Genomic DNA, 13,570 nt, shown 5'->3' with positions numbered 1-13,570 from the left:
GTCTACTACGGGGACGGGTCCCCAGGGAGATCGCCCCCTGCCCCACCGCTGACATTCTCATCATCCACCAGGCGCAGGAAGCCGAGGCGGCCACGAGGTCCCCAACCTTGGTGCTGCCGATGCGGGCGAGGGGCCCGCCTGGAGACTGCAGCACGGGCGGGCGGGGCCGCGCGCGACCCTGACGGCCCACGGCGCGAGTGCGCGGACGCGGCCCCGACACGCCTTCAAACCTTCCATTTCTAGGGAGTCCAAGAAGGAGCTGATCTCTTTGTTACCTTTCGTGTGTGTGTGTGTGTGTGTGTGTGTGTGTGTGTGTGTGTGTAAGAGAGAGCGCTGGAACCTCGTCCCCGCAATTCCGTGGGCGAAGCTTCCTGTCCCCCACCTCGACCCTTGACGGGTCGTCTGCGAGGTGACGTGACCCCTTTTCATCCTCAGGCCAGAGGGGTCGAATGACCCGGGTTCTCTCTGCGGAGCGCAGCCCGCAGCTGTCGAGTGAGACCCTCCCCTCGCCCCCCAAGTATCAGCAAGCTGTCATCGCCTCCCTTCCCGCTGCGGGCGGAAGGGGGCTTTCAGCCCAATTCCAGCGCACAAAGAGAGGCGGAGAGAACAAAAGCTCGGCGCCCCTAGACACCCCCAGCTTGGGATGGCGGTCCCCAGACACGGCTGCCGAAGTCCGGGTGGGGAGGGGCCGGCCGAGGGGCAGAGCGGCGGAAGGTCGCCCACGTGCCCGCTTGTGGGACTCCAAGGACCGAGTCCTGACTCCGAGTTAGTGCTAGTCCTCTCCTGCAGATGCAAAAGCGTCCAGGGAAAAGGATGCCCTAAGTCACGCCGCAAGTCAGAGTCAGGGCTCAGGCCCAGCCCTCAGGAAAGGGATCGCGTCCAGGCAGAAAGGGTTGTGGTGGACCCGGGGTGACGGCTCGGGCGGGACCGGACCACGCGGGAAGGGGGCAAGCGAGGGCCACACCCGCGCAGCCAGAGCGAAAGCGCCGGCGCGGTTCGAGCGGGCCAGGGCAGAGCGCCGCTGCCCTCCGGGATCCGCCCCACGCCCCGCGGCTGAGCCCCGCCGGCCCCTGTCTCACCGCCAGGGGTGGACACTCGTGTCCAAGATGTGGGGAAAACGCCCTTTCCCCGGGCTTTCTCTCAGGAACGGGGCTTAGGACGGGGTGAGGCTGGAACTCGTCCCTCGGAAAGCCCGGATGCCCTCGGGGACGCAGCATTTCGGGCCCCAGCACCGCTTTCCTCTCCTTCGGTTTGCCGGGCACCGTCCCGCGCCCCCGCCTCTACTGAGCTGCCAGCCTCGTTGGCCGCTCCACGCCCCCTCCTCAGTTTGGAAGCACGATACTGCGTATCTTACTTTTCACAAGGAGCTGGCTTTGCATGGCAAGGGTGAGTCTTGAAGGCGGCCAGCCCTCCCCCTGAGGTTTCAGTTCGTCAGCCAACCCTCCTCACCTGTATTGGGTAGCTGCCAGAGAAGAGGCTGGTGAGGGGCTTTCAAAGCAAAAAAAAAAAAAAAAAAAAATTAATCTCAGTTCCTTTTCCCGGCATCACAGCGTTTCTTTTTGCCTGTTTATCACGCACAGTTCCTCTCCATCTGGGTCGCTGTGCATCAGACGTGAAGGTGTTAGAGCAATATATTTTACCGTCCTTTACATGCTGTTAATTTTAATGATGTATTAACATTTCTAAATTGTCCCCTCCCTCGACATTATGGAGATAACACTGTAAACTAAAATCCAACCTTTATTTCATGCATGACATTTTGTGGCTGTGGCGAGTAAGATACCCCTTAAGCTACTAAAATTCTGTTTGCTCTCACGCTTTTCAGAGTATTTTCAAGGGCAAATTCTCAAGTGATTTTTGCTTTCATCGGTAACACAGAGAGTCATTGTGTTAATTAACTGAAAAAGTCTGATTGGGAGGGGGCATTGCATAGCCGAATGAGTAGTGAATTGTTAAAGCATTATTTTCTTAAACCAAGATGTGTGCTTTTGCATAGACTGAAACTGCAAGGCTTAGAGCTTTCCGGTTTTCCCACTGCCCGCCTGCATTCACTACTTAACACCCAGCTCGCGGCGCGGGTAGCCTGACAGACTACTCTGCCATTGAGATGCCCGCGGTTTCCTGGGCAACCGACACTTAGCCAATGAATGAAGAGGAACTGAAAGAAAGCGGCTGCAAATCCATCATTATTTCCCTTCTCACTCGTCTCAATGCGCTCCAGCTAGAAATACTGGAAAGCTACCAGCCCTAACATTCATGTAAAGGGGTCAATGGCCGCAGAACCGGGGCTAGAAAGGGGTCCAGCCCTACACTGTGCCTGGGCGGTGGGGGGGTGGGGGGCTCCTGGGACCCCCCAGGACGGGGGCTTCCTCAGCTGTCACTGCCCCTGTGGATGGCCCCCTTTCCTCCCCCCCAACAGGAAGCCAGCCGTGCCCGCAGGGCCGCCCCAGGCCCTCTAATCAAAGGGCCGGGTGGGAGGCTCGGAGCCTCGTCTTCCGCGGCCGTGGGGCCCTGTGGGAGCAGCCGGCCCAGGTAACAAAGGATGGGACCGAGCGGGGCGATGCTGAGGCCCGGAGTGCGGGCGGGGGAGGGGGCGGCGACCTTCCCTTTTGTTCCTCCGTCAGGCTGGCAGTTTTCCGGAGGCCGGCCTCCGAACTGGGGTGAAAGTGGCCTCAGGCCAGCCTGAGAGCGCTGGGCTCTCCGCGCCGAGAGCGTTGCCTTCTTTGTCCTGCAGGTTGGCAGAGGGAGTCGGACCGCGCTCTCCGGACCCCCGCGCCCTCCCCCACACCGTCGGAGCCCCTGAGATTCTCGGGCTGGGGGAGGGCAGGCCAGAGGATGCGGACTCTGTGAATCCTTGGTGAAGGACAGCTCCTGACCAAGCCAGACTGTGCGGAAAAGGCAAGCAGAGGGTAGAAAATACCCTTGAATGGGAGCCTTCCGGAATACTAAGACCGGCAGGTGCCATCCGTGAAGTCCCAAGGGTAGAAACAAGTTTATGAGATGAATGCTACGCTCAGGAATCTAGGGGGGGTGCGTTTTAAGTTTCACGCAGTTGCTGTAGTAGAGTGTTATATCAATGTGGTTGCGAGGCTGCCCCCCTCCCAGGAGAAACCGGCCTCCCAGCCACTGGGCACATGGAGACCCAGGCAGCTCACCGCTCGCTTCCAGATCTGCCCCAGAGCTTTGCCTGCCACTTAAATAAAATTAAAACCTGTGTGTTCAGATAGACAGAGGCACACAAGTCCACAGAGTGTCTGTGACTGTCTACCCTTTGCCTCTGGCCTTTGGATGGCTGGTCACCATTAACCATTAACCTGGTCGTTGACACCGTCACTGCAGAAGCAGGTCAGCTTTTAACAGGGACTCTTGGCTTGACCTGCCCAGCCTTCTTGTCATTGGCCTCCGCACATCCATGGTCCATTTTCAAGAAAATAATTCCTTAAGAGAATCTCGGGGAGAATTTCGCTCTTCCCTAGTAATCTCTAGAGAGACAATTTATCAAAACATTTGGCTTCTCACGTATACTCAAAAGAGCTGAAAGGATTTTGTACAGATATTTGCACACTTATGTCCACAGCGGCATTATTCACCATAGCCCAAGTGGAAGCAACCTAAGTGTCCAGAGATAGACGGATGTATTAGCACAAATCAAGTGTGGTCCACACACATGCGTGAGATGCTGCTGCTGCTGCTGCTGCTGCTGCTGCTAAGTCACTTCAGTCGTGTCCAACTCTGCGACCCCATAGACGGCAGCCTGCTAGGCTCCTCTGCCCCTGGGATTCTCCAGGCAAGAACACTGGAATGGGTTGCCATTCCCTTCTCCAGCATGGAGTACTACTAAGTCTTTAAAAGGAAGGATGTTTTGACACCAGCTGGAACATGGATGAACCTTGAAGATACTGTGCTTGGTGAAATAAGCCAGTTGTAAGAAGACAAAAATAATGATTTAATGTATGCAAGGCACCTAGAGTAGTCAAGTTCGCAGAGGCAGAGAGGGTGAGCGTGGGGGCCCAGGGCCTAGGGGAGGGGGATGGGGAGTGAGTATTTTTTGAGGACAGACCTTCAGTTTTGCAAGATGAAAAGCGTCCTGGAGAGGTCTGCGGTAGTGGCTGCACCACAGTGTGAATGAGCTTAATGCCTGAGAGGCAATTGTAAAATGAGGGAGAGGGCAGATTTTATGTTTGTGTGCATTTTACCACAATTAAAAATAGCTTATCACTCTCTCTGAAATATACAGAGGCATTTTTTCGTCTTGATGCTAATATGGTGCCCCAAGTTTCCCGGTGGTGGATAGATAGATAGATAGGCGATAAGCACAGAGACAGTAGACAGATGTTTTAATACTCATGTCAGTTTCATCGCTTATTGCCCCTTATTTTGCACCAAAGGGTCAGAGGCATCTCAGCACTGACTGGCTGATGGCTCTCCTTGTTCTCACGTCTCCACCGATGCCCTGTAGTTCAGTCTCTGGCCCAAATTCTTAGCACAGCACTGAGGCCACTCCAACCCGGGTGGTCTACCTTCCCAGTGCTACCCACCCCCTTCTGCCTCCACAGTGTGCCCCAGGAGACTTGACCCTGCCCACCCATCTCCCTTTCGGGAGGTGCTCTCCAATCTCTGAGTCTCCGTCTGCTCCACTGACTGGAGAAGCCTCTCCTCTTCTTTACTGGCGACATCTCCATTGTTCTTCTGGCTGCAGCACAACGACCTACGACCCTCCCCACCCCCACCCCACCCCCAGCAGGTCACCTGGAACAATGAGTTGGTGCTGCTCTGCTCCCGGAGGCCTCTTCTCTGGTTAGCGTAGGGCTTACATTTATTACCTAAAAGCAGTGATCACCCCGCTTGTTCATTGTACACCTCTACCCATTAAAAAAAAAGTTGAGGATACATGCCCAATATGTATTCAGTCACTCCAGTCGTGTCCAACTCTTTGCGACCCGTGGACTGTAGCCCATCAGGCTCCTCTCTCCATGGGATTTCCCAGGCAAGGATACTGAAGTGGGTAGCCATTCCCTTCTCTAGGAGATCTTCCTGACCCAGGGATCAAACCTGCCCCTTTTATGTCTCCTGCGTTGGCAGGCAGATTCTTTACTGCTAGCACCATCTGAGAAGCTCCCACAAACCCAACATATTTATTGTTTATTTATGCCCAAGGTATTTATCCATAAATTGTATACATTTATTTTTACAAGCCAGTATCTTGAGGTGCCATGTTATCCTGAGTGACATCAGAAGGTAGTCAACATTTCAAATACACCATTGTCTAATGTCTAATTTTATTTTGGACAACATCTCACCAGACTTGAGCTACTCATGATTTTCTTACCTGTCAATGGGCTTGACTAAGAGCCTGTGGAAGGAGCAGAGTCTAAGCTCTGCCATCTCCTTATTTTTCCTGTGTTTGCGTCACTAATCTCTTCACTTTGCAGTTTCTTTTCTGTAGTGTTTTAAGCCCAGCTGTGAGGACCAGGGGAGCAAAGTCTAGATAACATGGTGGCCAACCCGCCATCGCTTCCTCCGCTCCAGGGAATGATTCACAACAGGTGACCACGACGCACAGCATCCGGTGAGGCCCCAGCATCACCAGGAACCCTAACTATTTAAAACATTAACTAGTATATTAATTTCTTAATTTTTGTGGTAGGGCTTCCCCTGTGGCCCAGCAGTAAGGAATCCGCCTGCAACGCAGGAGCCACAGGAGAGGCAGGTCCGACCCCGGGGAAGGGCACGGCAGCCCACTCGAGGATTCTCGTCTGGAGCATCCCGTGGACGGAGGAGCTATAGGGAATAAGCATAAATAGGAATCCTCACAGTTTCTTCCCACACTGCAGTGGCTGCTTTGCCGGCCCCACCTCCAGACTAGATTTCTGCATGAGGATGGGGTTCATTCCATTGAGGCCTCTGTTTCCTGCTGGGTTTTGACCCCTTGATGGCAGGAACCATGTCTTATTAGCCTTTATATCTCCCACATTGCTGGAAATGAAGTGCAGGCAAACAATATATATTCCTCTAGTAAACAAAACATCTCGAATATATAGCAACCAGAGAACCTAGCTGTTTCCAACACACGCAGCAGCAGGTTAGAAACAGAAACACACCAGGTCATTTATACAGGTGGAAAAAATCAGTTATCCAGATTTTATAAAGCAACAGTCAATGCTAGAACATGATAGAACAATTCCTATAAAAATTTTGAGGAAAATATGCCTTAATATTTGCATGCCCAGTTACATTTAATTTTAAAGATAATAGGTATTTTGGGACATAAAAGGACTGAGGAAATGTAGCTTCTGCGAGTCGTTTTGGAAAGAAAGAAAAAGAATCTCAGAGAATGTAGAAATAGATCTTGGAAAGGTTGGTTGTTTGACAGCACATGACCTAAAGGATGAAGGTCCCTCTGAACTCAGCCCAGAGACAGACACAGAAGTCCTTCAACTGGGCCTTCGTGAAGGATGCTGGAAATGCTTTTCTAAGACGCTGGCCGAGGACCCGAGGCTGCCAGGTCCTCATCAAGTTCCCTGAAATTGGAATTATTACCTCCTTACAGGGAATTGGTTGTTTGCCAGTTTATTCTGGAAACTTCTCTGCTACAAACAGTAGAAGATTTCAGATGATGGAACTACAGACGCGCAGATGTTTAAAAATGTCCCACGAAAATATAAAATTCTCAGCAAACCGTAAAATTTTAGGCAGAAATCAAAGCAACAAAGGCAACATTAGAAGTCAGGATGCAAAGAGTGTGCCTGAGGAGGTGAGTGGGCTTTAAGACACACTGTCGGGGGCTTGAAGAGAGGAACCAGACTGCAGTAGAAAATCCGCTTCTTACTTTGATGACGAAGGATAAGTGCCGTGGAAAGAAACAGGACAAGCTACTAGGAAGCCAGAACTCTATGGAAATGTCACGTGTTTCATAAGGAATTCTGTAAAAACCCACAGAGGCAGAAAGAAGATTTTTTAAAAGCTGTAATAAAACTAAATTAGTAAAGAAAAGATGAGGTCTAAACTCCATCAGGCTTATGAGGAACATGACCAGATTTAAGAGGAGCGTGGAGCAGTGATGGAGGAATTAGGAACACTCTGAGCTCTGTGAACTAACAAAATTATGCAGAAACCCTTAGAAAGATGTGTGAGGCGCCTTGCTCACAGAGAGAAGGAAATCGAAGTTGCGAATCACTGCATTTGCAGCTGCCGAGGAGGCCAGGCCCTGCAGCAACAGTATTTTAAAGAAAGAGGAGGAAGATGCAGGGTTCACAGACAAACCGCTGCTAAATCCTTTGTTTTCAACGTAAGCTGAGGGCTGAGAGGTCAGTTGGGTATGACATTTGCCCAAAAATTTCTGCTGGGCTTGCAGCACAAAGCAGAGACCTGCAGAGGAAGTGAAAGCTTGTGGGCGGAAGAAGGAAGACATCCCGAGTGCAGGATGGCAGCAAAGACAGCTCACAGAACCCCAGGCTGTCCCCTGGGGGCGCGTGACAGCGGGCCCCGCTGCGCTCACCGGAGCGGAGGGTGATGTACGCCATCTTGGGACGGAAAGCAAGGCAGCCAAACCTGCGGCTTCTCCATGCTGCTCTGCTCATACCCACAGGACGCAGTACCCATGGCTCTGGATTTCTCTTCTTTAGGGAAGAGACAGGCTCCAGTGATCTGCTGACAGGCCAGGGGGATCAAATGAGGTTTCTGGGACGAAATGTGCCTAGGCCGTGGGCTCCAGGAGCTGCCATCAGCAAATGCAGAGACCTCATCCTACTGGCAATGACGACCGTCCGGGGTGATGCTGGCCTGAGGACTCGGTCTTTCGGGAGGATGACTGAGGGTGCCCACAGGGTCCGCTTGGACACCTCCTCCCAGGGGGTGGGGCTCTGGGCCTCTTCACTGTCCCCCACCCCTCGCTCCCACTGGGCTCCCCTCCAGGCCTGCGGACACTGCCTCCTCCGAGCACGCTCCCGTGTGGTGGGACGCCCTGCAGAGAGCCCCCCTCCAGACTCCCAGGCCCTCTGCACTCTGCTCTGACCTCGGTGACCTCCCTGCCGTCCTCCCACCGTGGAGCGGGGGACTGTTTGCCACCACCTTTTGCAAGATTCTGGAATGTCCTCAGGCTCCAGAGCTGAGCCTTGGCAGGCCCCGGGTCAGCTCTCAGGCCTCCCCCTGACCCGGCTCACGACAGTAGACGGGCCGCTGGTTGGACTCCGCTTCTGTTGTCCTCTTGTACTGACTCTTGTTTATCCAGGCTGAGCCCCAGACAGAGGAGACCCTGCAGATGCAGCTGCCCACCACTACCTGCTTTATTTTGTCACTGTAATCCTAGTAAATTATTTTAAACATTAATGAAAATATGATGAAAATGACCTACCCTTAAAAATATTTGTAAAGTTTAAAAATGTTGTCGAGCTACGTTAAGATGGAAAAAGAAAAATCCTCGCTGTGATTTGAAGGGCAGGACTTCCCTGATGGCTCAGGGGTAAAGAATTTGCCTGCCACGCAGGAGCCACGGAAGACTCGAGTTCGATCCCTGGGTCAGCAAGGTCCCCTGGAGGACGGCGTGGGAAGCCACTCCAGTATCCTTGCCTGGGGGATCCCACGGGCAGAGGAGCCTGGCGGGCTACAGTCCATGGGGTCGCAAAGAGTCGGACACGACGGAGTGACTAAACAGCGAATCTGAAGTGTAGCGAGGTGGTGTCCACCCACCCCTGCGTGATAGTGATTCCCAGTCAGGAATCAGATGGTCCGGAATGGCCGCAGGGGGCCTGACCCTTTGTCCTAGCCGCTTCTTCATCCTGGAAACTGAGTGAAATCGGGCGTGTGCCCAGGCGGGGCAGGCCCACTGTCCTCATGATCAGAAGGACCCAGAGAGAGGGGGTCCTGTCACAGCGGAGGGCAAGAGTGACAGACAGAGCTCGCTTCCCAAAGCGTCCCTGGTTCTGGCCCAGGAGGGCAGAGGAAGGGGCCTGGGGCCTCCCCACGACAGCAGGCTGGGCCCCGTGGTGGGCTCCTCGGGGCCCTTGGAAGTGTTATCTTCCAGCCAGCACACCGCGCGTCATCCTTCAGAGAGGTGTGAGAGGCCACCAAGTTCACCCAGCAAATGTCTGCTGTGTCAGGCGCTGTTCTAGGCCCAGAAAGACAAGCGAAGAATCGGGCGGGACCCCGCCCTCCTGGAGCTGAGCGGCAGCCCAGGTGGTCAGGTTAGCGAAGGCCCTGGGGTCTCTGATGTTTTTCCGTCCTCATCTCCTTCCCCTCATTGCTTTTGTTTAGCCGGTTCTTACGATTCCCCAAACCTTTCTGCTCTCTGCTAAATCGAGCGTGTGGTCAGACAAGTAATTAAGGGCTGCAGAGGCCGGAGTGACGGTGAGTCTAGGCGGCTTTCGGACTAGATGCTGTCAAGGTGAGTCACGGAGGAGCTCTCGGTCCTGGCCTGGCGAACCCACCCTCCCATCACTTCCCTCCCTCCATCTCTTCCTCTCACTCTCTCTGAATGTTTACAGAGTACCTGGTGTGGGAGACAAGTGATTGATTCTGGGATTTCACTTAAAAAAAAAGCAAACCCTCAGCTTAAATACTGGTGTCTTTAGTAATTACAGGGTCATCACAGAGGTGACCCCCTGGGCAAAGGCAGAGAGAGGTGAACCTATGTTCTGCAGCCTCTGTGAGGCCCTCTTTGCTCCAGACCAGCCACCCAGACTGAACTCTCTCCGGGCCCCCATGCGCCGCCCGGGAAGGGCGCAGTGTGGCCCTGGTTTCAGTGAGCGCCTCCAGGAGCGCCCACGCAGTGATTCGAGGGGCCTGGGAGAGGCCCGTTCGCTTAGGGGCCGTGGGGCGGGGTGCTGGGGTGCTGAGGGAGGGTAGTTGGGCCTGTGCACCCTGGAGGATTTCATTTTAGCCACGAGAAGACAGTGATGGAACTGCACCGGTTGACCGCAGTCTCCGTGCCTCTTTAGCAGCGGTGTGGGTTTCCGGAACCCACGGTGCCCCTTAAACCCAGCAGGTGAGTCCTATTCTCTCTGCCCTGAGCCCCACCCGGCCATGCAGTTTCGAGATGAAAGAGGAGCAGCTGAAGGTGCTGCGGCCTTCCCGGCGTCTGTGCAGGAGGGCGGCGGCCCGCCGGGCGCTGATCCTGCAGCCTCAGGTCCACCCTGCGGGTCCAGTAGCGTCTGGGCGGCTCTGGAGCGCTCCCCGCCGCCCCCAGCGAACCCTGGGCTGGGGTTGCAGTGCTCTCGCTGCTATGGTTGGACTGGAAACTGGGCCCTGTGGCAGGGAAGGGCTGGGGTACAGGAGACAAGCAAGCCGATGAGTCAGGAACACAGACGGATGGGGGACGTCTTCTGAACCCGGAGCAAGGCCTTAAAGACACTTGCAAGGGGAGCCCAGGTCTCTCAGACCAAGTGGGCGAGCAGAGAGCGAAGAACACCCAGTCTGGACTCAAACCGTGACCTAAACGGAGAAACGGAAGGACGCGGACGCCTCCCTGGGTGGCGTGAGAGGACATGTGGAACGTGGCAGCGGCTCCCCGCTTGCGGCGGGCACCCCGGCAGGCAGACGGCATCCACACTGCTAGCTGAGAGCACGCCAGGGGTCAGGGTCTGGTGCCAAGTGAGTGGGAAAAACCCAAGTGGCAGAGCTGGGCCCCGGAGGCTGCACTTGCGTGCTGCAACCCGAAGCAAAGTGCAAGGAGCGAGGAGGTGTAAGGGGGCGATGCGCTGATTGCTTGCCTGGAATGCTGGCTTCTCACCTCAGCACAGCGCCTAGGGCCTGTGGGCAAGGAGCTTACCACTGAGCTCTGCAGCCAGGCGGAGGTCCTGCCGCCTCCCCCGTAGGCCTGCTGCGCAGCTGGGCTGGGCGAGTTGGGGGCAGGGGCTGCACAGTGCCTCTTCCGGGCCTGGAAGCCGTGGTGGGCTTTTAGCCGTGGCTTCCAGAGAGGAGTGTCCAGAAAGGGGCCACTGACCCAGAGGGGCTCTTGGAAATGAAGTTGATCTGGAAGTTTACAGAACTGTGAACCAGGACCTCTGCAGCATCAGTAACAAACAATTCAGTGTTCGTTGGGGGTTCTCGGAGAGTGTTCCCACCCGGGTCCTTGGATTCTTGTTCAATAGAAGTTGATAGGAGGCCAGACAGAAATCCAGGCAAAGCTTTTCTGGGGGCTCAGCAGCGTGAAGGAGTCAAGACCAGTAACAGGTGCCCTGGGTGCTCCCTGAGGAGGGCGGGCCGGCCCCTTAAATGGGGTGAGCGTGGGGGCAGACTGGAGGGTGGCTTAGGTGGTCTGCTGGCCCCCCACCCCGGTGGCGCTGTGTGCAGAGACCATGCCCAGGACCTGCCTTTGCTCCCGGCACCTCGGAAGTGGCCTCTTTAGTATCTTGTTCATAATCTGCTCAGCTGGGCGTGCCTGCAGTTATTTTTAGTCCCGGCCATTCAGTATCTTTGTATTTTGTTGCTCAAGGAGATGTTTGTCCAGGTACAAGCGCCGCTGCGGCAGGTCCCAGGGCCCAGACTGTCGTGAGGGCCTGGCATGGTTTGGACAGCAGAGTGCGTGCCGGCTTCTTAGGGTGAGGCGTGTGTGTGTTGGTTGTGTGTCTGACTCTTTGCGACCCCATGGGGTGTTGCCCGCCAGGCTCCTCCATCCATGTGATCTTCCAGGCAAGAATATTGGAGTGGGTTGCCATTTCCTTCTCCAGGGGATCTTCCCGACCCAGGGATCGAACCCGGGTCTCCTGCATTGCAGGCAGACTCTTTATTGGCTGAGCTACCAGGGAAGCCTTCTTAGGGGTCTGGTTGAATACATCATATGAATGTAGTTGGCTTTCCAAGCTAAGGTCACCTTTCTTTTTCTAAAAAAAATATAAAAAATATGGTAAAATACATAAAATTTCCCTTTTAACCATTCTGAAGTATAAGGTCTGTGGTATCACATCCGTTCACACTGTTTTGTAGCCATCACACCATCCATCCATAGGGCTGACTCCTCATCTTGCAAATCTGAAACTCTACCCCATTAGACACTAGCTCCCCGTTCCTCTCCCCCTGTGTCTGGCTTATCTCACTGAGCACAGTATCCTCAGGTTCCTCATGCTGTAGCCTGCTGCAGAATTTCCTCCATTTTTAAGGCCGAGTTCCCACTCTGAGTGGGGTCCTAGACGTTCAGATGAGGGTTTCTTATAGAGCCAGGTCGGCTGGGAGAATCCTGCGGACTGTAGTCCTCCCCTTCCGTCCGCGTCAGCGCCTTCTCAGCTCATCTCTCTCCCTGTCTGTGTACCAGCCTCTGAACCTTCTCTGCCCTGCGTCCCAGGTGTGTTCTCCAGGCGGACCTCAACTGCTCATCACCCTGCACATTCCCCCAGCCGTGCCCAGACCTCCCGTCGTCCATCTCAACTGCTCATCACCCTGCACATTCCCCCAGCCGTGCCCAGGCCTCCCGTCGTCCATCTCAACTGCTCATCACCCTGCACATTCCCCCAGCCGTGCCCAGGCCTCCCGTCGTCCATCTCAACTGCTCATCACCCTGCACATTCCCCCAGCCGTGCCCAGGCCTCCCGTCGTCCATCTGACTCCCCTCATCCTCCTGCATGGCGCCGCCTCTTCCAGGAGCTCCTCCTGAGGGCTCCATCTGCGCTGGGCGGCCCCACCCTACCCACTTTGCCTCGAGCCCAGCCCTTGCCGTGCTGCAGTGTAGTTATTTGCTTTTCCATTCCTTTCGTTAAAAAGAGCTTTGTCTTCATTTTCTTTTGTTCCCCTGGTGCCTGGTACACAGCACAGTTGTCACTCAATAATTTGTAGGATAAACATATGCATGGGTAAGTGAAAAGCTGGGAACTCACTTTCCCTATAGACCAGGAACTGTCAGGGGAAGCACACTGATCGAAACCGCCCACCCTGGCCAGGCACCATAGTAACCATTTGCATGAGCTGTTTTATGACAGGAGATCCTGAAAAGGAATATGGAACTAATAAGCCACCACCAACCGGAAAAGTTCGGGAAAGGTCTAAAGGAGACATCGCGTGTCCGTCCACTTTCTGGAATCCCTCTCGCTAGCATCCATCTTGGCTGAGCGATGCACGCGCCACCAGGAAAGACTTAAAATTAGAATGATTGGCCAAAGACCACCTGGAAACTGATCCCATCACCTGCAGTCCTCCTGGGTTCCCTTCCCCTACTGCTCTCCACCCGGGTGCCCTTTCCCAATAAAATCTCTTGCTTTGTCAGCACATGTGTCTCCTCGGACAATTCATTTCTGAGTGTTAGACAAGAGCCCGGTTTCCGGCCCTGGAAGGGGTCCCTCTTCCTGCAACAGAACCATCATTCGGATCAATGGACTTAATTACTGCATTTTATGGACTGGGGTAAAGACCTTTTTGGTGGAGATGTGATAAAATTTGGGGCAAATAGGGAAGGGGCCAGTTCTGTTTAGATCTGGTTCTGTGCAGAGGCAGTGGAAAAGGTGCCGTGGAAGGCCTCCTGCTCTCTGAGTCTACACAGACGTGTCTATAAATACCTGTACAGGCACATAGACTCGTAGGCTAGTCAAGGATCAATGCAGAAAGTGCTCAGATCAGAGGGGACGGCTTCAGGACCCTCCTGGTG

At 54.5% G+C, this 13,570-nt stretch overlaps 1 long non-coding RNA gene across 1 annotated transcript; it reads left to right on the top strand.

Moving 5' to 3' along the window:
- The first annotated feature begins 8,955 nt into the window (after positions 1–8,955).
- On the top strand, positions 8,956–13,194 carry LOC138425274 (uncharacterized). The gene is made up of 2 exons (XR_011251147.1): positions 8,956–11,537; positions 12,278–13,194. It is a non-coding gene; the product is annotated as an uncharacterized lncRNA (long non-coding RNA).
- Positions 13,195–13,570: the final 376 nt, after the last annotated feature.

The sequence above is a fragment of the Ovis canadensis genome, chromosome 20, assembly GCF_042477335.2.
Source record: "Ovis canadensis isolate MfBH-ARS-UI-01 breed Bighorn chromosome 20, ARS-UI_OviCan_v2, whole genome shotgun sequence".
Classification (NCBI taxonomy): domain Eukaryota; kingdom Metazoa; phylum Chordata; class Mammalia; order Artiodactyla; family Bovidae; genus Ovis; species Ovis canadensis.
This window is presented reverse-complemented; position numbering and strand designations above follow the sequence as displayed.